The sequence below is a fragment of the Pinus tabuliformis genome, chromosome 5_2 (assembly GCF_031772625.1).
Source record: "Pinus tabuliformis cultivar Carrire ecotype Pingquan chromosome 5_2, CPIR1, whole genome shotgun sequence".
Classification (NCBI taxonomy): Eukaryota; Viridiplantae; Streptophyta; class Pinopsida; order Pinales; family Pinaceae; genus Pinus; species Pinus tabuliformis.
In genome coordinates this window covers 494935878-494961057 of record NC_142306.1, presented here as the reverse complement: position 1 = coordinate 494961057, position 25180 = coordinate 494935878, and positions in this window count along the sequence as shown.

Genomic DNA, 25180 nt, shown 5'->3' with positions numbered 1-25180 from the left:
TTTTGCATGTACAAGTAGAAAAAAAACAACAAAAACCACCCAAAAAAAGAGATTTCATTTCATGCCTCATAGGAACAGAGACAATTCAGGAAAATTCCTACCCAACACCCCCAACACATCACTGAGTCACCCTTCTCTTTTCTTTGGTGGTAGTGATCCTAAAGAACCTATAGGTGAACCTCCAGAGATATACGAAGATCTTATAATAGAAGAAGAGAAAGAAACCGTTCCTCCTGAGACCATGGCTGAAAATAGAAATGGTAGGGGAAATAGGGAAAGAGTAGAAGGTACCTTTCCCATCTCAGAGACCAATGGGGACACAAAAATGAAAAACATCAGTCCCTCAGCCTTACCTCACTTCCATGGATTGACTATTGAATACCCTAATACCTTCTTGTTTGAGTTTGTTGTCCTTTGTCGAACTTATGACTATGCAGAAGACGAGCAAAAGTTGAAACTCTTTCCTTCTACCCTCAAGGATGCAACACTCCGTTGGTTCATGGGGCTACCCAGAAACAGTGTCACAACTTGGGCTCAAATGCAGCAAGCCTTTAACAAAAAATACCGGGACTACTGTAGGTCAAAGGATACAAAAGAAGAAATATTTCGAATGACCATGGGAAGTGATGAATCTTTATAAGACTATGAAGAGAGGTTTCAACTCAGTTATAAAAGGGCCAGGTGCACACTTAACCCCGAATCTCTGAAGTTGGTTCTGCTCAGAGGAGTCCCTGAAGACCTTCTAGATACCCTCCATTTGCTAGATGAGGAAGACATCTACAAACTACCTGATGATGACATAAAGACTATATTTAGAAACCATTCTAGGGCAGCCAGAAAGAGAGGTAGGGGAAGTCAACTCTTAGCCAGTACCCCCTTATCTAGTTCATTCCTTAAAAATGAGCTTGCAAATCATATGGAAGATTTCAAGAGCGAGATGAGACAGACCATTGCCATGCAAATGGATACCTTTCAAATCCAAAAGAAGCAAGAGGAAGCTAAGAGGGCTTTGGCCATCTTTTGTCCCAGGTGCACCAGAAAGCATCCTAGGAACGAATGTCCATTGCACTCTGTAGAAGTGTGTTTTGTCTGTGAAGAAGACCATCCTACAATTCAGTGCCCTTCCTTGCCCGGATTTAAAGCTATGTACCAAGGGGTTGAAGGAGCCACGGAACCACTCTACTTCCTGAACCAAAAGAGGCCACATGGACCCAGACCTTACAAGCATGAAATGCAAGGTACATCCCAGACTTATTACAACCCCAATCAAGCCACTTCCATGCCTTCTTGAGGTCCCCCTACTCATCTTTCCTGGTCCACACCCCGTCCTTGGTCATACCCTCCTCAATACCATACTCAACTAGCTGCTCACTCGTTTCATTCTCACACTTAGCCACAACCTCAGTGGAATGCACCTCATTAGGGGTGGAGGCCCCAATACAACTCTCCTCCCACTCTTTTGCCTCCACCACCTACTCAACCACAACCATTACCTCCTGCTCCTCCAAGACAACCCCAAATACCTGCTCAACCGAACCCGAACCCCAATAATAGACACGCCGAGCAGGTATATACTGGAGAAACCACATGCCCTACCTATGTTGTGGAGATTTAAGAGATCAACCTACGATCTGGGAAGGTCCTCCCAGATAGCCAACCTCCTCATAAGGAGGAAGAGGAAGAGAAATAGGAAGGTGAATCCAAAGCCATTCCACCCTTTCCTAAGAGACTAACTAGAACCATGCAACCAAACCCAGAAGAAACTGAACTTCTAGGAGAACTCAAACAGTTATGTGTGAAAATACTACTTATCTAGACCATAAAAGATGTACCAATCTACAATAAGTTGATCAAAGAGAAGTGTTTCAGGCACCCAGGCAGACGCAAGAGAGATTCCCCAACTATCAATGTCATAGGACAACTGTCTAACCTGATGTTGGGACAAGTAATCTGTCCAAAATATCTGGACCCTGGGAGTCCTGTAGTTGATGTCCACATAAATGGCACCACAATCCCCCACACTTTGATTGATCTAGGGGCTGCCATTAACGTAATTACCAAGGACACTATGCTCAAACTCAACCTTCAGAGTTCCCTAAGAAAGACCTCAACAATACTGCAGTTGGCAGACCGCTCCACTGTGACTCCTGAAGGGATTGTGGAAGATGTCATGGTCTCCATTGATTCTTGGGAGTACCCTGTTGACTTCTTGGTCCTTCCTCCAAAGGAAAAACTCATGGGGTATCCCCTCATCTTGGAAGGCCTTGGTTAGCTACTGTAGATGCTTACATCAGTTATCGAGTCGGGAGCATGACCATCAAGAATGGGCATATGTCCAAACAGCTAGTCCTATATCCTCTTGCCCAACCTCTACTAGAAAATGACTTACCTCTATAGTTGGAGGAGGAAGATGAAGGTGAAGTCTACTCTACCCCCTTATGCATAGTGGAAGCCACCTGGGGAGGTCGTCAGACCTAGGATGATCTTATTGAGAATTTGATTCAAAATCCACCCCCTAGTGTGCTGCCATTAGAAGAGTTGGTGGAAGAAACACAAGCCAGTGCTTTAGTTAATCTCTGTGTGGCTGGTCTGAACTCTCTTCGAGTTAAGAATGTGGAATTTGGCCTTGAAAGAACCTTGAATATCGACTAATCCCTATCCACCTCTCAGGAGAAAGAGTTATGTAGCTTATTGAACAACCATTTCGATGCTTTTGCTTGGAGCTATAAGGAGATGAAAGGAGTCCATCCTTCAGTCTATACCCATCACATCTACATTAAAGAGGATTGTAAACCAGTCAAGCAGCCTCAAAGGAGGATGAATCCAACCCTTAAGGATATTGTCAAAGAAGAACTGCAAAAGTTTCTGGATCCAGGACTCATCTACCCCATCTCTGATAGTGAGTGGGTTTCTCCTTTGGTGCTTGTGCCCAAGAAAAACAGGAATTGGAGAATCTGTGTAGATTATCGAGAACTTAACAAAGCCACCAAGAAGGACCATTTCCCTTTGGCTTTCATAGATCAAGTGTTAGATGGCATGGCAGGGAAGAAGTTCTTTTCCTTCCTAAGTGGGTTTAGCAGGTACATTCAGATCCAAATCAGCCCGGAAGACCAAGATAAGACCACTTTCACTTTTCCATGGGGTACCTTTGCCTACCGAGTCCTTCCATTTGGGTTATGCAACACTCCTGCCACTTTCCAAAGAGTAGTACTGAGTATATTTGCTAAATTGGTTCATGATTCAGTGGAAATCTATATGGATGACTTTACCCCTTATGGTTCTAACCTCCAAGAAGCTCTAACTAACCTGAGGAAAGTTTTAGCCAAGTGTATTGAGATGAACTTGTCCCTCAGTCCTGATAAATGTGAATTCCTAATGACTAAAGGGACCATCCTAGGTCATACAATTTCTCAGCAAGGTTTACAGGTGGATCCCAACAAGATTGCTATCATCCAAAGGGTCTCACCTCCTCAAAAGGTAAGAGATGTTCAGAGTTTTCTAGGCTTAGCAGGATATTATAGAAGATTCAATAAAGATTTTAGTAAGCTGGCCTCTCCATTGTTTGGTATTTTGGGAAAAGATGCTAAGTTCATATGGACTAACAACTATCAAGAGGCTTTGGATGCTTTGAAAGGTAAGCCGATAACTGCCCCAATCTTGAGAGGTCCAAACTGGGCCCTACCTTTCCACATTCACACAGATGCTTCGAACAAAGTCATAGGAGCAGCCTTAGGACAAGTTGAGGAGAAGCTACCGTATTCTATATATTTTATTAGTAAAAACTTGTCTAGGGAAGAGTTAAACTATACTGTAACCGAGAAAGAGCTCTTGGTTGTAGTCCATTCCCTAAACAAGTTCAGACACTACATCACTGGCTATCAAACATTCATGCATATTGATCATGTTGCAATTAGGTATTTGATGAACAAACCTGATGTAAATGCTTGTATAATTACATGGTTACTTTTATTGCAGCAATTTGATTTGACCATTGTTGATAAGCCAGGTAAGGAAAATGTTGTTGCTAGTTTTTTGTCTAGACTAGATTTTCTTAGAGGAGAAGAAGGGATGGTGGATGATCAAATGCCAGATGAACACCTATTTTCTATTTCAGTACTCTCTCCATGGTTTGCTGATATAGCAAATTATTTGGTTTCAGAACAATTTCCACCATACCTCTCCTCAAAAGAGAAGAGCAAGATCGTGAGGAAAAGTGCCCCATTCACTTGGATTGGGGGAAATCTTTTTAAGCTTGGCCCAGATCAGATTTTGAGGTGATGTGTCAGGGAGGAGGAAGTTTTTGACATCCTCCTAACCTGTCATGATGGGCCCTGTGGAGGCCACTTTGCAGCAAAGAGAACTGCCTTCAAAATTCTACAGGCAGAATACTATTGGCCCACTCTTCATCAAGATGTCAGGAGATACATCAGCCAATGTGACAGATGTCAAAGGATGGGGAAACCTACTCCAAAGGATGAAATGACCTTGCAGCCTCAGTTGAATTTCGAGCCATTTGAGAAGTGGGGCATGGAATTTGTGGGTCCTATCAACCCTCCTTCAAAACAAAGGTCCTACATCATTGTGTGCATGGATTACCTAACAAAGTGGACATAAACAAAGGCAATAAAAGCAGCAACAGAAGAAAATGTAGCTTAGTTTTTGAGGGAAAATAGCTTCTATAGGTTTGGCTACCCAAGAGAATTAGTCACAGATCAAGGAAGTTAGTTTACCTCTAACTTGATTGAAGACCTACTCACTCATCACAAGATTAATCACAAGACTTCCACCCCTTATCATTCGCAAGCAAATGGATAGGTGGAAGTTACTAATAGATCTTTGGAAGGAAGTTTGACTAAGGTAGTGAGCAACAACGAAAAATATTGGGCATATCTCTTGGTTGAGGCCACCTGGGCCTATTACACTACTTGGAAAACTACAACAAGTTTCACAGCCTATGAGCTAGTCTACAGGAAGAAGGCTTTGTTGTCCATAGAATTTGAATATAACACATTGAGGTTGGTAGCTTAGCTGGACCTCGATCTCAACCATGCACAATAGGAAAGATTGCTTCAGCTGAATGGATTAGATGAACATAGAATGCATGCCCTTCTCCACTTAGAGGTAATCCAACATCAGAGAAATATATGGCATGACCGACACCTCAAAGAAAAGAAATTTCAGCCAGGGGATTGGGCGTTGTTATATGATTCAAGGTACAAGGAATTCAAGGGCAAGCTAAGGACAAGATGGTTGGGACCATATATAGTGGAAACATGCAATGACAATGGTTCAGTCCTTATTCAGACCATTGATGAAGAAGCCATCCCCATGCTTGTCAATGGGCATAGATTAAAAATCTACAAGAAGCCACTTTTTAAGGAGGAGTTCATTGAGACTCTTGGAAAATCAGTATTGGTAATGAAGCAGGTCCCTGTCTCCACTCTACCTACATCATGAAAAAAAGAACACAAAAAAAAGAAAAAAAAGGAAAAAAAACAGAAAAAACACAGAAAAAAAGAATAAAAGAATAAAAGATCCTTGGGTGAAAACCTCTTGGAGGCCACCATGGTAGAAAGTGATGGTTAAAACCTCCTAGAGGCACCCCAGCTATCTCAGAGAAAAAAAAGAAAAAAGAAAAAATAAAAAGGAAAAATAAATATGATTTCTGTTGAATAAATTGCAGGTTGCAGGAAGGTCATTACAGATTTTGGGAGAATCGCACAAGTCAAAGACAAAGGACATGACCAGGATGCATGCATCCCTCACAATCCATTCCTCCATCATCATTACCTTCTCCCAAGATTTGGTCTTATTTGGCCTGAAATTCCACATCCTACAGGAAGCTCTGTATCTTCTACAGGAGGATCCTATAGAAATTACAGACAAGCCAAAATCGGTCTCAAAAGAGGACCCGAGGGTATGAGATCTGTCTATGAGGCCTATAAACCTCCTTGCCTCCATCCCTCTTAATATGTCACTTCTTTTCCATCTCTGTACACCTCCATTCCACTCATTTTCATGTCCCTGCACAGTCACACACAAAAATCCTGTTTTTCATACTACAAACAAAATTTTAATGACAAATCAAAACAACAGTTCTTTTTCACTCACCATACCTGATACCCTCCATCTGAAGATTCCTTTCCAGCTGAGACCCTCATCAGCAGTTTTAGCCGTACTCATTTTAGCTTGAATCTCAGAAGGAGAAGCAGCTACAGGAAATCCTATAGGATTCCTGTAGCAGTTGATCCCTCTGAAAAACATAGTATAGAGCCAGGGATCGCAAAGCATAGCCTATGAAACATGCATGAGCTCTGTTTGAATGTGTAAACATCAGAAACAGTCTGAGGTTGAGCATGTAGAACGCAAGCAGCCACAACAATGAAGAAATGGCTCCCAGAATCTGAAATGTGCATAACACGGCCGTGATTGCACAAGTGCTTAAACCTATTCTGCAATTACATGAATCATATTTTGAGGCTGCCTGACTATGGGAATGGTTTGGTTTGAATGGAATCGGTGGTTAGTTAACTAGCCACCCTTGGTCAGTTACATTTCCTCGTGGAATCCAAACGAGCCCCGTTAAATTCAAAACTGCTGATAAGATACATAACCAACACGTGTGGAATGTCCATTCACGAAGAAATAATCGGGACTGGTAGTGGTGGCAGTGGATAATGGGAGTAAGGGAGGTGATGGCGATCAAACAACATGCAAAAACATGATGGTCGTGACGTAGGATCAATGGTCTGGTCTGGCCACCTCATCACCTCACCACGAATCACGCCCGCAGATAAAACACAGCTCAGTTAAGCCATTCATCACCTTTTGTTCATTCTGCACTTACGACATTTGTTACTGGAGTACGCATCTACCACTTCTGGAGCAGCTAACCAGTCATCCTCTACCAGATTTCTTCCTGTTTTTCAAAAATCTCCCGCCTATCAGACTCTACAGGAAGAACATTTTCATTCTACAAGAGACGGTGTTGTTGGGAAAAGTATCCAATACGGAATGACCCTATCCCACTCTAAGGGTGATAGTACCTCAACAACAACCGAATGCAAAGCTATTCAAGATTACTTCTTTATGAGATGTAAGAGAGAGGAGGAAGAGATCCACTAACCGTTATCTTCCGCTAATGATTGATCCAATCTTCCCTCTTCGCTGCTTGCTCCCAGCTCCTTGCTCTTTCACTGGCCCAGCTACACAAAGATCCTGCAAAAGCACAAGAAAGGGAAACTACAAGAAGCATACATCCATAACTGATTCAAGGATTAGAATAAATCAAATATACAAGCATCAATACGCCACAGAGACACATGCATATAGAAGAACCTCAAATGCTTTATTAATGGAAGAAGTAAAGTTCTGAGAGTGTTACAACCATAATAGGCCCAATCCAGCAACACCTCCCAGCAGAAAGAAATCTCCTCTTCACCTCCCTCAAAGCAATCACCCAATAGTTCTATACTCAAACCAACAGCACTTCCTTACATTCACAAGATTCCAGCCTCCATAGACCTCATGAGAGAGCTATATATATAGGAGATTTGGAGAAAGGATGAGTCAGCTTGAGTTTGGCATGAAGCTGACTAGTGTCCTCTCCCACTTCAATTATTCTTCAGTTCTTGAGTCCACTTGGAGTTTCTTGCTTCCACTTGGAGATCTAGATCCTCTTACTCATCACAAGGCGAATTCCCTGATCCAAGTGTCATTTTGGAAGCTTCCTGGGCATTTGACACCTTGCAGAATGACTGTGCCACTTGGCCAATCTCGCCCAGCGCAGGTAGCCTTCATTAGATTTGACATTCAGCACACGTACAAAGTGGAGCAGTTGACATTCAGCGCAGATGCTCAGTGGAGTAGTTGACATGATCCAGAATTAGCTTGTTTTTGAGTGTTTACAGGTGGAGAACTGATTTTTAGTGCTGTGGTTTGCTGACCCTGTTCCTCTAGGGGTAGGAACAACATGTTTAGGGACTTTGGATCCCTTAGATTATCGACATTTCATGCTTCATGCTGTAAGGCACAAAAATGTATATAACAGTTTCCCCCTAAAGTATGAGGTCGTTTATCGGGTGAAATGCTTTATCAGGAGGATCCGAAGTTCATTCAATCGCTGAGAGGTGCCCTGTAATAAAATACAATACAATACATTATTTTTTATTCTGCTTTCATGATCTAGCTTAGGCGGGCATTCCCATGCTCAGCTTTATAAATTCATTTTGGTACATAGAACAGACGATCGTCTGGTGGTAGACTGATAATTCTCTGCTGAAATTATCATCCTTTGAGTAGGATGATCATCTGCTGTAATGATGTACATATCAAATGTCTTTATATTTCCTGAATATATATCGCAGCCCGGATGGATGAAACTAGATCCGAGGTCTTCAAACTCATTCGATCTTCACTCTAAGTACAAGTCGATCCATGTGAGAATTGCGCTGAAGTCGAACATGGAAAGACATCGCTTGATTACCGGTCAATAATGTAAACCGTTAACAAGCGCGAGAGGAATCACCAATAATGACAATGACCCTCAAGGTACTGCAGTACAATTCACATGGTGTGAATAAAGGACTTGGCGTCGAACACCACGCAAAATCTTCTGGTCGAAGGTCATTGATGTATACCAGTCGCCGGAAGTGAGAAACTTGCCATTGAGGCATGCAAGCTTCAAAGTACTGAGGGGGTTGTTCCTAGATCAACTTCTTGGATAATGAGCTGAAGTCGACAAGAAGCGATCCATCAAAGGAGGGTCTTAATGAATCCCACATCAGTGACACGGAACGGAGCTAATGATTTTAGTGGAGGTGAAAACAATCTGTGAAATATGATTCAGGGTGGCGATCATGGGTGGATGAAGGATAATGTATGGCAGTGGATGGGACACGGTTGACTCTTTCTGAACAACATCTCTTGAACATATAACGACACTGATGTGATGGATCGGTAGCATTACCCCAAATGTGGATGGTTTGGTGAGGACCATGGTGATGAGACCGGTGAATGAAACAACCCAACCCGATGTGATACGGAGGACAAAGTGTCATGTTCAAGAGCGACTTGCTACCATTAAAGCTTTGAGGTTCTCCCAATTTTTCCCCAGTCATTTCTGACCAGTACGTCTTTATTTTTGTCAAGCTTGAGGAGGATAACATATGCTTGTTCTATAACCTGCCCTTCGGGAAAGCCTATCGCTATGTTTTAACGAGCCTAGTGATAGGGAAACTCGTTCTCGTCTAAAGACAAGTTTGTCGCTATTTAATCATTTTAACGAGTCTAACGACAAGGAAAACTTGGTCCTTTTCATTTTTAGAGAGTCTGAAAAGGTACAGAAAGTTAACTCCAAAATTCCTTTTTCGTCATCTAATCCCTTAAGTCCGAAAAAGTATAAAACAATACAGAAGGGATGAGTTTTCGATAACTTTAACGAGCCGAATAAAACAAGCGCTCGACCTTTTTGTGCAATAATCCCTCAGGTCCAAAAAGATTAAAATCTAGAGGAGGGATAGCTCTTCCGGTCAATTTAACGAGCTGGAAGGCCAAAACTCGGCAAACTTTTCATATTTTACGAGTCAGATGAAAAGAGCTCAAAGAAGACTCGTCTTTTGAGGAACGAGTGATAAACAGGGATAGCAGCAGATTCCAGGTACAGGTTGGAATTTTCCAATCACGGCAGTGTCACAAGGATGGCTAGGTGATATCACTCTTCGCAGCTGTTCCTCAAAATAGGTAAACAATCATATGGAGGTGAACGATTGGCCAAATGGAATGGAGGTGGCGGGTGCAAACACGACCAAGGCTTTTTATGGCTAATAAATTTACGGTCACAATGGTTATTTACCGGTATTGGGTTCATTTTTTAATGAGCTCGAATGCGCCAAAACACTGCTCAAAAGCTTATGTTTATTTTTTAACGAGCATGAACTATGACGCTAAAACTACTCGGATCTCGCTTTTCTATTTTTTAACGAGCATAAATTCCGCGGTAAAACTGCTTGATTATATGGTCAAATTTTGATTTTTTACCATTACTAGCTTTTCTCTTTTCAAATATAGTACTGCTTTTTCAATTGCTGCAACAAACTTTGTTAGAAATGAATAATATTTGCATGAAAATGAGATTATAACCCTAATATTTCACTTTAAACTGTGTAAAAAGCCATTAAAAGGTGTTTTCACCTCTCATTTACCATTTCATTTACATTTGGTTTGTTGGAGCTCTGGAGGTGCCTCTTCCCCCTTGATTTTCACCAGCTGATTCCGGGAGATTCTGCGGACTATTTTCGGCGCCGTCTGGACCAGGTAGGAGCTAAACCCTAGCTCTTTCTTTTCATGGTTTCCTTTTCCTGTTTCATGCCTGTTTTCCAGTATTTCTGAGCCCCTGGGGTTTTGCCAGGGCGCCCTAGGATCAGCGCAGGTTCCCTTTTCGAAACCTGCACTGAACATCAAGCTGCCTTAAGGCAGCCTGACCCTCAGCGCAAGTGGGAGAATCTCTGCCTGTGCTGGGCTCAAAAAATGAGTTTTTAAGGTCATTTTTTTGATGATTTTTTTCGCCAGTTTTTCATCAAAATCAGGAACTTACTCCTTCTCTTGTTTGCTTTGCAGGGAACTCTGAACAAAATGTCCCTTACATGGCGAGAATGAGAACATGAAGAAGAGGACATGATTGCCCTCCTTGACCCTATCATGGTGAACGCGCTGCGGAACTGTGGCCTGCTGAAGTTCTTCCGTATCTCTAGTATGAGAGCACAGATTTCTTTGCTGCAGTACATGCTTGATGCTTGGGATCCTGTTAACCAAGTGTTCCAGATTAGGGGAAAGGCCATGCCCTTGACCATAGAGGACATGTACTTCTTGACTGGACTGTCAAGGCGAGGTGCCCCCATTTCCTTGTCAGGTACGGCCCGGGGGACTGATTCCACCAGAGATTATGTCCGTCAGTATTGTAGGGAAGGTTCTCAGCCGAGCAGAGACGGCGAGATTGTTATCCGTGAGATTACTGATCGGGCTCTCAGGTCCATTCTGTTCACTATTGGTAGGATGGCCGGCAGCGCAGCTCTATATGTTGCCAACAGATCTTATATGCAGCACGCCTTGGAGTGTCTCCAACCTAAAGTATTCAACTGGTGTGACGCAGTACTTGTTTAGATGAAAAGTCAATTGACCAAGGTAAAGGATGGGAAGCTGAAGAACTTTGGATTTGGTTCTATTTTGACTGCCTTCACCTTGGAGAAAATCCCACTGATGCAGCCTCAGTACATCATACTCGACTTGCCTTCTCCGACCGAGCCACGCATGCAGAGGTGGGTCGACCACATGTCTAGGCATGCTGGTCAACCTCAGATTACTTTCACCGAGGCCTTCTTTAGGTGGTTCGAGCGCCAGGAGATGGCGTTTTCCGAGTATCCATATGGATTTCCGAGGTGACCCGGATTTGGTGCTACCGGATGGCGAACAGTGGGGTGCCATTGGTAAACTCCTTGACCATATTACTGTTTACTGTTCTTATTCATAATGTTGCTGTGCTTTATTCTATCCAGACTTTTAATTGTACTCTTGGGTGCATGCAGATATTGGTCCTGTTCGTCCAGCAGTTCGTCCGAGATCACCAGTTGCTGCCCCGGCAGTGGAGCCTGCTAGGAGAGTTGTTATTCGCGATCTTGACGATACTGAGACCCTTACAGCTGTGCAGGAGCAGGTTGAGAGCCTTACTCGCGGTCTTTTGGATGTACAAATTGACGAGTTACCTTTACAGCTGCAGCGGCATACTATTGGTGTGCCTAGACGATGGACTCGTCTCTTGCGCATGATTGCAGAGGCCGTGACGTACTATCATGAGCACCACTAGGCTAGGGTGCCCCCTAGCATCTTTTTGAGTTTTAGGTCATGTGACCAATTTTTTCTTGGTTACAGAACATTATGTATGAACTATATAAACAGCTTATATATATTTTGATTTTCGAGTTTTATTCTGGTTGATTTACGTGATCCATATGTACAATCTTTGATGATGTGTCCTTTTCATAAATGTTACAAATGTCTATCTAACACATAGTTTGCTAATGAGTCAGTTAATGTGTTTAAGTTTCTTGAAATATGTTGATATTGAATTGAATCAAATCGTCTTTCCAAGATCTTAACCCTTAGGAACATGCGATAAATAGCTGGATTGCGAACATAATATATACCATTGAGTTGTAGTATTACGAGCTGTGACTCTAGCCTGACAATTAGTCGGCGTATGCCACGTGTGATGGCATCAGAGAGTAGTTCTATCAACGCGCTATACTCAGCGATGTTATTCGTTGATTGCCCAATATATACACCTCTGAAACTTACTAACTCGCCGCTTGGATAAAAAATGGCCCAGGCTGCGGAGGATAGGTTCCTCGAACTATGACTCACTCCGTCGGCATATCCAACACATGTCTCCATAAGGTTCGACATCTGCAACGAACGAAAAAGGTGGATCACTCGACCAGAACAAACACTTTTAGCGAAAACAAAATACAACAAAAGCATGCAGGTTACTATTAAGCATAGTAACGCTTGAGGTACAACCTGTTGCGGGGCTGCGCCAGTGGAATTCCATCGTAATCCATTAACTCGTAGGCTCCTTTTGCTAACACCCTTTTAACAATATAGGGGCCCATCCATAAGGACTTGAATTTACCTGCTCCCAATTTATCGGATTCTTGGTCATAAAGCAAGACCAAATCACCTTCTGAGAAGACACGGGGTTTGACATTTTTGTCGAACTGAGCCTTGACTCGTTTCTTATGAGCTTCGTTAGCCAAAGCGGCATCACGATGGGTTTCATCCAATTGGATTAGTTCCAAGAAACGAGCCTCTTCTTCTGAAGTTCCGGGGAGAAGATCGATTGCGAGTTTAAGCGACGAAATTTCGCACTAGACTGGTAAGACTGCTTCCAGGCCATAAACCAGTTGAAAAGGTGTGAACCCGGTTGCGTTCTTTACCGACGTTCGGTAAGCCCACAAGGTTGAGTACAGGATTAGGTGCCACCTTCTTTTATGAACCCCAATCATCCTTTGCAACATACGCTTCAGGACCTTTTTGATTGCCTCAACCTGTCTGTTGGCTTGTGGATAATATGGGGTAGAGCTGTCGTGAGATAGCCCTAGCTTGGCAGTTAATTCGACCATCATGTGATTGCGAAAATGCGACCCATGATCTGTAACTATAGCCTGTGGTACGCCGAACCTGGCGACTACATGATTGAAAAAGAAAAGGGCAGCTGTTTCACCAGTGTTATCCAATGTAGGCATCGCCTCGGCCCATTTGGTAAAATAGTCAACAGCGACTATAATATACCCATGCCCCCCGGTCGAGGTGGGGTTACATTGCATGAAATCGATGCCCCACTTGGCGAAGGGCCCAATTTGTTGTTGGGAAAAGTATCCAATACGGAATGACCCTATCCCACTCTAAGGGTGATAGTACCTCAACAACAACCGAATGCAAAGCTATTCAAGATTACTTCTTTATGAGATGTAAGAGAGAGGAGGAAGAGATCCACTAACCGTTATCTTCCGCTAATGATTGATCCAATCTTCCCTCTTCGCTGCTTACTCCCAGCTCCTTGCTCTTTCACTGGCCTAGCTACACAAAGATCCTGCAAAAGCACAAGAAAGGGAAACTACAAGAAGCATACATCCATAACTGATTCAAGGATTAGAATAAATCAAATATACAAGCATCAATACGCCACAGAGACACATGCATATAGAAGAACCTCAAATGCTTTATTAATGGAAGAAGTAAAGTTCTGAGAGTGTTACAACCATAATAGGCCCAATCCAGCAACACCTCCCAGCAGAAAGAAATCTCCTCTTCACCTCCCTCAAAGCAATCACCCAATAGTTCTATACTCAAACCAACAGCACTTCCTTACATTCACAAGATTCCAGCCTCCATAGACCTCATGAGAGAGCTCTATATATAGGAGATTTGGAGAAAGGATGAGTCAGCTTGAGTTTGGCATGAAGCTGACTAGTGTCCTCTCCCACTTCAGTTATTCTTCAGTTCTTGAGTCCACTTGGAGTTTCTTGCTTCCACTTGGAGATCTAGATCATCTTACTCATCACAAGGCGAATTCCCTGATCCAAGTGTCATTTTGGAAGCTTCCTGGGCATTTGACACCTTGCAGAATGATTGTGCCACTTGGCCAATCTCGCCCAGCGTAGGTAGCCTTCATTAGATTTGACATTCAGTGAAGGTACAGAGTGGAGCAGTTGACATTCAGTGCAGATGCTCAGTGGAGTAGTTGACATGATCCAGAATTAGCTTGTTTTTTAGTGTTTTCAGGTGGAGAACTGATTTTTAGTGTTGTGGTTTACTGCCCTTGTTCCTCTAGGGGTAGGAACAACATGTTTAGGGACTTTGGATCCCTTAGATTATCGACATTTCATGCTTCATGCTGTAAGGCACAAAAATGTCTATAACAGACGGGTGACTTCTACAGGAAGGATTCTATAGGAAAAACAGAGAACGACTCTGCAGAAAAAACCCAGGACTTTCATCGAATTTCAAGCTCAAAAAAAGGTAGGCTCGGGAAAACTTCTCTATGCATGATTTGTTGGTGCAAGATGGTGAATTGAACACAACATTAGGTTAAGAAACAAGAATAAAAGTCTTCCTGTGCATTGAGAAAAAAGTGAAAGTCTGCCTGCATATTTCACTGAGTTTGCCCATTTTTTTTTCCTTTGCATCCAAAATCTCCTCATCATCATTTTTTAAAATTCTCCTGTAAGGAAGATACATAGTAGTAGAGGCCAACCTGTGCGTGTGAAAAAACCCAAATTTACATATCTATCTATGTGTTGTAAAACCTGTGTCCTTATGCTCTGTTCTGTAAATAAAAAATAAAAAAATCTTTCATAAACAGACAGACCAATTCTGGGTGACAATAGTTTTCAAACAGGGGAATTATTGCCATTTGATATTATAAGGAGCACATGAGAAATTCCTTCTTTGATCTCAGAAAACAAAACCAAATTCATATATCCTCTGTCTCAGTGATTGACTATGTTTTTTTCCCACCGAAGCATTTTCTTTTCTGATTAAAGCCCACACTCAACACCATGCCAGGAGGATTCATGAGGAAAGAACCCTTAAACTCTAGCAAATTGTATGAGAAACCTGAGGTGGTGGACCTTTTCACCAAGGAAAATTGGATATGCTTCTTTGACAGAATCCAGGGTTATGATGAGGAGGTGACTAAAGAGTTTTTCATGTCCCTATGACCACATTCGAAGACACATGCCACAGTTAGTTTTAGGGGTTTGACTCTAGAACGTACCCCTGATTTCATCAGTAGAATTACCGATTTACCATTGGGGCTCCCTTGGAGCAAAGAAGAAAAGTCATTGGGACAAGTGGCTAAGAAAACGTTTTTTTGCTTGAGGAGCATCCTGTAGAAGACAAAAATGGGGTCAGAAGGACAAGCTTGCCTCCTCTCTGGAGTGAAGTCAGTTATCAAATCATGAAGTATATCACATGTGAAGGGAGGTTTAGCATCATTTATGGTTATCATTTTAGGTTGCTACATCAATTGAGGTATGGGATGGACTTACCTCTAGCTAAGAAACTGAACATCCCATATTTCCTCCTTTAGTCTTTGATTGAATGTGGTACAAAGCTAAATGCAGGAGTCCCAGATTAGTTAGCCCACCATGGACTCATCAAACTATTGGTGGAAGATGCTTTACACACCTATGTTGTCCCCATAGCTTGGGAAGTCTTTAGAAATATGTCCATGGGTGATAACATTAGAACTTTGACTGAAAATAGTAGTCCATCCAGCAATAATGAGGGGAACAAACTGAAGAAAGTGAGAAGAACATTGATGAGGGAGCACAGGACATCCCAGCAGAAGGAAAAATAGAGGAAGAACAAAAGGAAAAAGAGGAATTTGACAAGACTACTAAACCTAAGACATAAAACGAGAAAACAACAAAAACAAAGAAAGTAAAAAAGACAAAGATTGGAAAGAGAAAGCCAGGAAGGCCCAAAAGAAGTTTGCCACAGCCAAGGCAGGCACCCAGCAAGAGAAAGAAGAGACACACCTTGAGATATCAGGGACATAAGAAGAAACAGGGGGCATAGCGATTTCTATAGGAAGTGAAGAAAACGAACAGCAGGAAGAGAAATCCCTTGAAATGTTGGCAAGAGAGGCAGTAGCTGTGCTTGTTGTATTAAGCACACCTACAAAACAAAGAGGAAAAAGAAAAAAGACCTCCATGTACTTTAAAGCTAGAAAAATCACAAGGATCAAAGTAGGAAAACCTCAGCCACCATCCAAGGAACCGATTGTCATTGAGGACTCACCCACTAAAAAGAAGGAAGAGTCTCCTTCCAAGATATCCATCACCTATGAAAGAGGAAGCTCAAAAACCTCTACATGGAAAGAGAAAATTAAGTTGATGGACTCAAAGGTAGTTCTACAGGAAGCCGCAAAATCTCTATAGGAAACTCTAGCCAAGTTAAGAGAGACTGAGAAATTGGAGGAGAAGGTAGCTAAACAATCACAAGGGGAGAGAAAAACTAAAGAAATACCTAAACCTACCCCTCAACCTGATTTGGGATCATATTACAATCTGTTAGAGGGTGGGAAAATCATCCCACAAAAATTTGTTGTACCATTATTTTTTGAATTAGAGAAAGAGAGGATTAGAACACACACATGGATGAAAATCACCAAATCTAAGGGAGTTGAGGACATAGGCCACATGGAGGATAAGTTAAAAGAATTAAGGGGAGAATTGGCCATGGTAAGGCATGTAGAAAGCTGCAAAAGAGCCCAGCTGCAGGAGGAAAATGAGTTGTTGAAAAAACAGTTGCAGCTAAAGGAAGTCCACAAGGAAGATAGGATTTCCATCTTGGGAGGGCAACAATAGCAAGAAGGACCTCCAGCAGACAAGGAAAAAACTGAGAAACAACAGAAAGAGGAAGAGCTACAAGCTAATATGGAGATGCTAACAAAACTGCTGTAGGAACAGGAATCTCAGGCAACAAAAGAAATACAAGTTTTGAAACAGTAGTTGCAAGAGAAAGAGGCTGGGCAATAGAAGCCTTACAATGTAAGAAACTTGCTAAATCTTATGCATTATACCTTAAAGACCAATGGTTGCAATTTAAAATCAACACATTGGCCCAAAAGGGCACTACTCCATTTCAGAATTACAATCAGTTTTTGCAATTGTGTGATAGTAGCTCAGTAGAAGATAAGGCCAAGATGGTAGAATTCTATTTACATAACTTGGTGCTACCTAACATGAATCTATGGGACCCAAACACTATTTTAGGAGATCTGCAACTAATGGCCATGGCTTCTTGGTTAAGCCATGAGGAAAAAAGGGGAGTAGAGATTCAGAAGATTATGGCCAGGGAACTAAATGAGCCACTTATGATTAGGGCAGAACCGGAAGATCCCTCAAACCTTATATATTCCCATCGGTACCTTGCAGACAACCCTCACATCGTGCCTGACTATGTTGAAAGACAAGCTCAGGCCATTGCTCACTTTAAGTATATGGAAAGACTGTTTGGTGGTAATTGCATTCATGCTTGTAGAAGGAGATGGAACACCTTGTCCCACAGTCTAAAAATAAGAGAGTACCACCCCCCAACCAGGATGAGGGAGGCTATGAGAATAGTACCCCTATACAAACAATCAATGCAGAACCTGAAAGCTAATTGGGCTGGCCTTAAGTTCAACCCTTCACTATTGCTGGGACTGTTGGAAGGGGTCAAGGAGGAAGAGGAGCAAAGACAATGGGAGGAGGTAGACAGAAAGGTAGGACTTCATGATAGGGAAGAGGACATCACCTCAGAGGCCTGGGATGTTAGAGAGGCAATCAAAGCAATCAAGGATGATGAACTGGATTAGTTGCTCAGAGGATGAGAAACACATTCAGCAGGGGGTGATGATGAGCCCTGGAAATGGGTAACTATATGGGCTCATTTTGTCTAATATTCTCATTTAATCCACCATTCTCCATAGTTTTATGCATGCTTTTGAATATATTTTTGTTAATTGTGTGAATGGAAATAGTCACTTTACCACAATGTCTAATACGTGCTTATTGCAAATTTTTTGGACATTTTTGGGACCAAGTTCAGGCATTTATGAGTAGATTGGCAGCCATATATGAGGAAACAAGGCTAAATATTTGTATGAGGTATGTCTACTGCACTAAATGACCCCTTCCTCGAGTTCTCCCCCATCAGCTTGGAGTTCTGCAACCCACCGAAGATGATTTCAAGGGCAGCCGAGCAGGTCTAGTGAAGTGGCTGATTAACTATAGTTTTGGGCAGCCAAGCTCCTCAAGCTAAGGAGGACTATTGGGGGTCCTCGTATGCATAAGTAGGAAGGCTTCAAGCCTTGGGAGTTTAGTCATTTTGTTAGTCTATTTTCGCACATTAGTGCAGCTCTACATCAACACATTTTCGAGCTTCTTCTTGTAGACAATTTTTGGATATAGCTATTATCTTTTTATCAATGAAGATGAATCTTGCTTTGCACCAGCTCTGATATTTCTTAGGAGCCTGTAGCTCTTGGGGTTGGGCCCAACCCACGTGCCGGTACCTCCTTTATGTACTTTTATGTGTTTTTTTTGCATTCCTAGCATAATTTCTGTTATTTAGGGTACAATCTTGCTTCATTACCTAGGTTGTTTTTTATGATTTGGATAGTTGTTCATGCTTCAAGTTGATTTGACAGTTTGTTAATAGAAAATATCGACAAAAATGCCTCCAATCAGTCCTTGATCTCATTTCTCCCTCCTTGGGATCATGAATTGACACCAAGCTACAGTTGTTGCTACAAAAACATTGTTTTTACCTTATAACGCAATTGCTAGTGTTAGCTTTTGAATTGGAAAAGTTGATATCAGTTGTGTCTTCATGTTTAGATCTATTCTTGCTTAGTTTCCATATCTCTCTTGCACAATTTTTTATTTATACACTGTTGTTCATCATATTTCTGGTTTTTAAGAGTAGATTATGTCAACGTAGATAGATCTCTGTTTTTTTTGTCTTTGTTTGGATCAGTTTTTGGAAAGTAATGTTCAAAATACCTATAATACATCCCTACCTACCCTTCCTCCATCATGCAACCTGTTCCAACCCTTCACTCAATATTTCTTCCCTTCATTCGCCACACTTTCCCAACTAACCCTAATTTCTATATTTTTTTGCAACATTCCTTTCTACATCCTTGAACAAGTGCAACCATCTTCATCACTCCTTAGCTTCATTTACCAGGTCCCACACCTCTTAAAAACCTTATCCATCCTTCATTCCCACTTCCCCATCATTTTTCCTCCATCAATCTTCAAAAAAATCACTTTCCGCCTGTTCTTGTAGAACTTCCTATAGAATTTCCTGTAGATCCCCTATAGCCTCATGTAGAAGATAACGCGAGCCATTTTTCGATATCTGAGCATGGTGGAAATCTCCAGAAGGGTGCTAGGGACCCCTTAGGTCCTTTCCATACCTTCCTAACCCCCTTCAAACACCCACTCCATTTTCTTTCACCAATAAACCTCTGCACAGTAAAAAATAGTTAAACTCATGCATAATAATTTTTGAATAAAATTGCTCAAAAATACAAAAAAGATGATTTTTTTCATATTTTCTTTGAGAAGTAGCTTACAAACATGTATTTTACCACTGCAATATTCCATGGCATCCATTTCAGTAGTTGTACATCTCTTTTCTTGCACAAGTAGGGTTAGTCGGTAAAACTACGGTTTGATGGGGTTTGCATTTCCTTTCAGCTTTCATCTTCTTTCTGCAAGTAGACTAGCCTCTTTTGAGTTAGCCTTCATCCATCATAGTTAAAATCTTCTTCTAGGAACTCATAGAAGTTTTCTTAAGCTCCTAGCGAACTTGTGCCAACTAATCAAGTGACAGCTTACAGTAAGAGCTAGTACTTGTCCATATAACACCGTCGTTTCCAAGTTTGTTACGAACTACTTGGTTGATAAATGTAAAGTAGGGAGTCCCGAGAGTTGCAACATCATTGCTGCAATAATGGAGCTCACCATGTACCACAATTGCCATGCTCTTGAATGGCTTACTATTATACTACTACCTATTCCAATTTCTTTCACTTTTGCTGCTAATTCTTCCAATCGGTTTCGACCACCCAACCTAGGAATTTCCCATGCTTTCGTATACCAATCACATAAATTCCATTAAATTTAAAATAAATTAAAACAACTTCAAATCATACTTGATTACTAGCCCATCAATAAGGTATACTTGAAATTCTATTCGCTTCCTGTCATGACAAGTCAAACTATCATATTTGAGTGAATCATCATGTATAAACATATCACATCGAGTTAGCTCAAAACACAACCACCACATGTCAAAATATTAAATCACATGTAACTATCATAAACCAGTATCATAGATCACATGTAATAATCATAGACCAAATCAACCTTGTAGGTTGTGGAAGGCTAGGAGCAACCACACTTCCATCTTTATAGTTGTGAGTGGTAGGCTTTGTTGTTGCCATAATTTTTCTTTCAATTTTTCTTGCCAACCTGAATTCCTTCTCCAATGAATCAGGTTCCCAAAGGAAAACCTCATGTTGGATGTTATCCTATACTCCTCTTGAATATCATTTACCCTTATATTCAACTTTTGGAAGTCCTTAACGTGCTCCACCATTGAGCCCTTTTGTTTGAGATTTATCAATTGGATAAAGAAGGTGTTTCTCTTTGTATCCTCATAATGTGCTATCATTTCCTCCATACAAATTGACCAGGTGACATTTTTTTATGAGAGAAAAGCCATCGATACCATACAAACTGATTGGGTTCTAAATATAAAGTTGAAATGCATATATTTTGTGTGTTTTGCACATTATTGAGATCAAAATATTGCTCTGTCTGTGGTATCCATGTTACGAGATCCTTGCCATCAAACTTCCTCATATCGATATTTGGAATATGGTGGGTCTTCAATCCAATATTAGAGTCTATGAAATCATGTTTAACATTTCTTTTGTTATCATCATGAGTTTCCTCTACTACCTTTTTTCCATTAGGAAGCATTTCGTGTAGTAACTTTGTCAAATCTCCCTTCAAACCTTCCATGTCTTTCTTCAAATCTTCACTGTTTCCTTTTGATTCATTAATGCCATTATTCAAACCATCAATCTTAGCTTCTATGTCATTCTTCAAACCATCCATCTTAGCTTCTGGTACTTTTTCTGAGAGTGAAATTTGTTGCACATGGTCTCGTAATTTTGATATATCATGTTGCATTTATTCCTCTTCTCCATGAGTTGATGAGCCTCATCATCAGGTAATTATATGGGTCTTAATTCACCTCCTAGCTTAGTCAAACTAGCTATTCTCTTAACTTATTGCATACTTTTGATTATATTTTGTTTATGAGATGAGTTAGAGTTGGATATTTTGCTTTGTGGTCTAATTTGCATTTAATGTAGGATTAAAGGATAAAAGCAAGGAGTTTTGGAGAAGACCATGGTCAAGAATTGAATGGTAAAATGGAGAGGGACTATAGGAGGTCAAACCTCCTCATTTACAACCCCTCCATTCGAATACTCCTCCACCATCTCGGAGTGCAAATAGCTAAATCATGAGGACTAGAAGGCAGTCAAGCAAGTGAAATACAAAGCACCAGTTTATCTTGAGTTTGAGAGCCAAGCCTCCCTAATTTTAAGGAAGTCATTGGAGAATTCAGATGTATAAGTAGAGAGTCCTAGGACCTCAGTCAGATTCAGATTTTTGATTGTAAAACTCTACTCTATTTTCGAGCTGCAACACTTGTGACAAGATTTTATGTAATTCATTGTTTTGGTAATAAGAATGAGTTTTGTTTTGAGCCAACACTGACTTAACTCACAGGGTTGAAGCTCCTGGGTTAGTGCAAAACCCTATTAGCCAAGGCTCCTCTTTATTTTACCCGTATGCTAGTATAGATTCATAGTTTAATTGTTCATTTTCTTAGTAGATGCATTTCCATTACAACAATGTAGATTAGATTGGTTATGTGATAGTTTGCTTGCATTTGTGCCTTCTTTCAAGTAGTAGGTTATCAAGGAGAAAAAGGATCACCATAATGTTGTCAGCAGATGTCTTGGCCTCACTTCCTCCCTCTAGGACCATGACTTAAGGAACGGACCCTTCAACAGCCCCAAAAACACATATTTCTAGTTCTTGCATAAGCTTTGGAGTTTGTTGTCTTTGACTTAGTATTTGGTTCATGAGTGTTGGGTGTGGAACCTGATTATCTTCTATATTCAAAGGTATCGCCAAATTGGACCCCAGTTCAAAATGGGGGCAGCAACACCACCCGTAAAATATTCGCTGCAGAGGGGGTCCAGGAGGGGGGCCCCCTGGCGGGGGGTTTCGGGGGCAGCGCCCCCGAAGCTAAAAACAACTGTAAAATTGCCTTGTAAAAGTATAGTAATTTCTAGTCAATCTAGGCCGTTCATGAGGCGGATGATCTGACGGTAGAACTTATGTTTAGTTTAGGGATTTTTTCCCTAGAAGGCAACCCCTCTCTTTGTATGAGGGCATTGTAATTGAGGCTGTGTGATAGATGTGTATTCTATGAGTGGGAAATAGAGAGGTGAGACTGTGAGAGAAAACAGAGGATATTACAGCGGATTTTCTATAGGTTGTGTCTCTTCATTTTGCTAGATAATAGAAAGGAAGGACTGGCTGTTCGGGTTGGACGTAGCCCAAACTAGGTGAACCACGTATATCTATGTCTCTCCTGTTTTGCGTGTTTTCTATGTTTATATTTCTGCAATATTTTATGTGTTCCATTGCTCCGTAATATATAATTTTCTAACAACTGGTATCAGAGACAAAGGTCTATTTGACTGATAAACTCGCAGGAAAGAAGGGTTCCTCATTCGAGTGGGAGCAATGGTGGAAGATGGTAAGTTTAGGGTCGAGAAATTTAACGGCCAAAACTTCTCATTGTGGAAGATGTAGATGGAAGATTATCTGTATCAGAAAGATCTATACCTACCATTGGGCGGAAAAAAAAGATGCCGACAGGTATGAAAGATGAAGAATGGAACCTTCTCGATAGAAAGGCACTCAGAACAATACAATTGTGCCTTGCTACGTCAGTCGCCTTCAACATTTCGAAGGAAACCACGACAGAGGGTTTGATGCAGACGTTGTCGAAACTATATGAAAAACCCTCGCCCTCAAACAAGGTATTTCTTATGAAACGGTTATTTAATATGAATATGTCGGAAGGTGGATCTGTTGCAAATCATTTAAATGATTTTAATACAGTTACAAGTCAGATAAGTTCTGTAGGGGTAAACTTTGATGATGAAGTTAGAGCTCTGTTATTCTTGTGCTCATTACTAGAAAGTTGGAATGGTTTGGTAATGGCCATTAGTAACTCCATTTTTGGATCTAGTACTTAAAAGTTTGATGATGTTGTTGGTGCTATCCTTAGCGAGGAAATGCGACAGAAAAGCTCTGGTGAGACATTGAGAAATGCTTTGAGTGCAGAGTCTAGAGGAAGAAAAATGGAAAGAGGAAAGAGCTCAGGATATCACAGTAAATCAAGGAAAAGCATATCCAAGTCCAGATCGGGGATAGTGTGCTAGAAATGTGGAAAGAAAGGACACCTAAAGAAAGACTGTAGATCTCGGAAGGGAAAAGAAGGATATGCACAACAATAAAACAATCATGAAGCAAATGTGACAGGTGAGGTGTTACAAGATGCTTTGATTCTTTCTTTCGAAAATATTACTGATTCCTGGGTGGTAGATTCAGGGGCTTCATTCCATGCCACACCTGATAAGAAATACTTTCATTACTATGTTCAAGGAGATTTTGGACAAGTTCTTCTGGGTGATGATAAACCCTGTAAAATCGTTGGAATGGGTAAGGTTCTTGTAAAACAGCAAAATGGAAACCAATGGCTATTAAAGGAGGTAAGGCATGTTCCAGATCTAAAGAAAAATCTGATTTCAACAGGGAAGTTAGGTGGTGAAGGTTGTGTGACAACTTTCACAGATAAAGTTTGGAAGGTCACCAAAGGAGCCCTGGTAATAGCAAAAGGCGAAAAGGTTGGTACATTGTATTTATGCAATGGTATTTCTAACTCTGTTAATGCTTTAACTTCTAAAGGAGCAGATGTAGCATTATGGCATCATAGGCTCGGACACATGAGTGAAAAGGGGATGAAGATTCTTCACTCAAGGAATTTGTTGCCGGGTTTGAAGAATGTTGATTTGGACTTCTGCGAGAATTGCATTTATGGAAAACAGAAGAGAGTCAGATTTCTCAGAGTTGGGAAAGAAAAGAAGAATGAGAAATTAGAGCTTGTGCATACAGATGTATGTGGACCTGCTCAGGTATCATTTCTCAGTCGCTCTCGTTATTATGTTACTTTTATTGATGATGCAAGTAGAAAAACTTGGATTTATTGTATTAAGAAAAAATTTGATGTATTTGATACTTTCAAGAAATGGAAAGCTTTGGTTGAGATTCAGACAGAAAATAAATTGAAGTGTCTTAGATCAGACCATGGAGGTGAATATTGCAGAAAAGAGTTTGATAGGTACTATTCAGAGCATGGAATTCGCATAGAGAAGACAGTTCCAAGAACACCACAAGAAAATGGTGTGTCAGAAAGGATGAACAGAACAATCATGGAGCGTGCAAGGTGCATGAGATTGCATGTAGGATTGCCTTTACAGTTTTGGGCAGATGTTGTAGATACTGTTGTTTATCTAATAAACAGAGGGCCTTTAAGTTCCTTGGATGGTGGTGTTCCGGAGGAAGAATGGACAGGTAAAAAGGTAAACTACTCCTTTTTAAAGCCTTTTGCTTGTGAGGCCTTTGTCCATATTGATAAAGAAAACAGAACAAATCTTGAGGCAATGTCAAAGAAATGTACCTTTATTGGATATGGTGTTAATGATTTTGGTTATCGCTTATATGATTGCGAAAATCACAAAATCATTAGGAGCAGAGATGTAATATTCAATGAAAAGGTCTTGTATAAGAATCAATTGCAGGAAAAGAAACAAGAAAAGGAAAACACAGAATACACAATTCTTGATGAAATCACTGAAAAAGGAAAGGTGCCTGAAAATAATAATAATCAACAACCACAACAACAACAA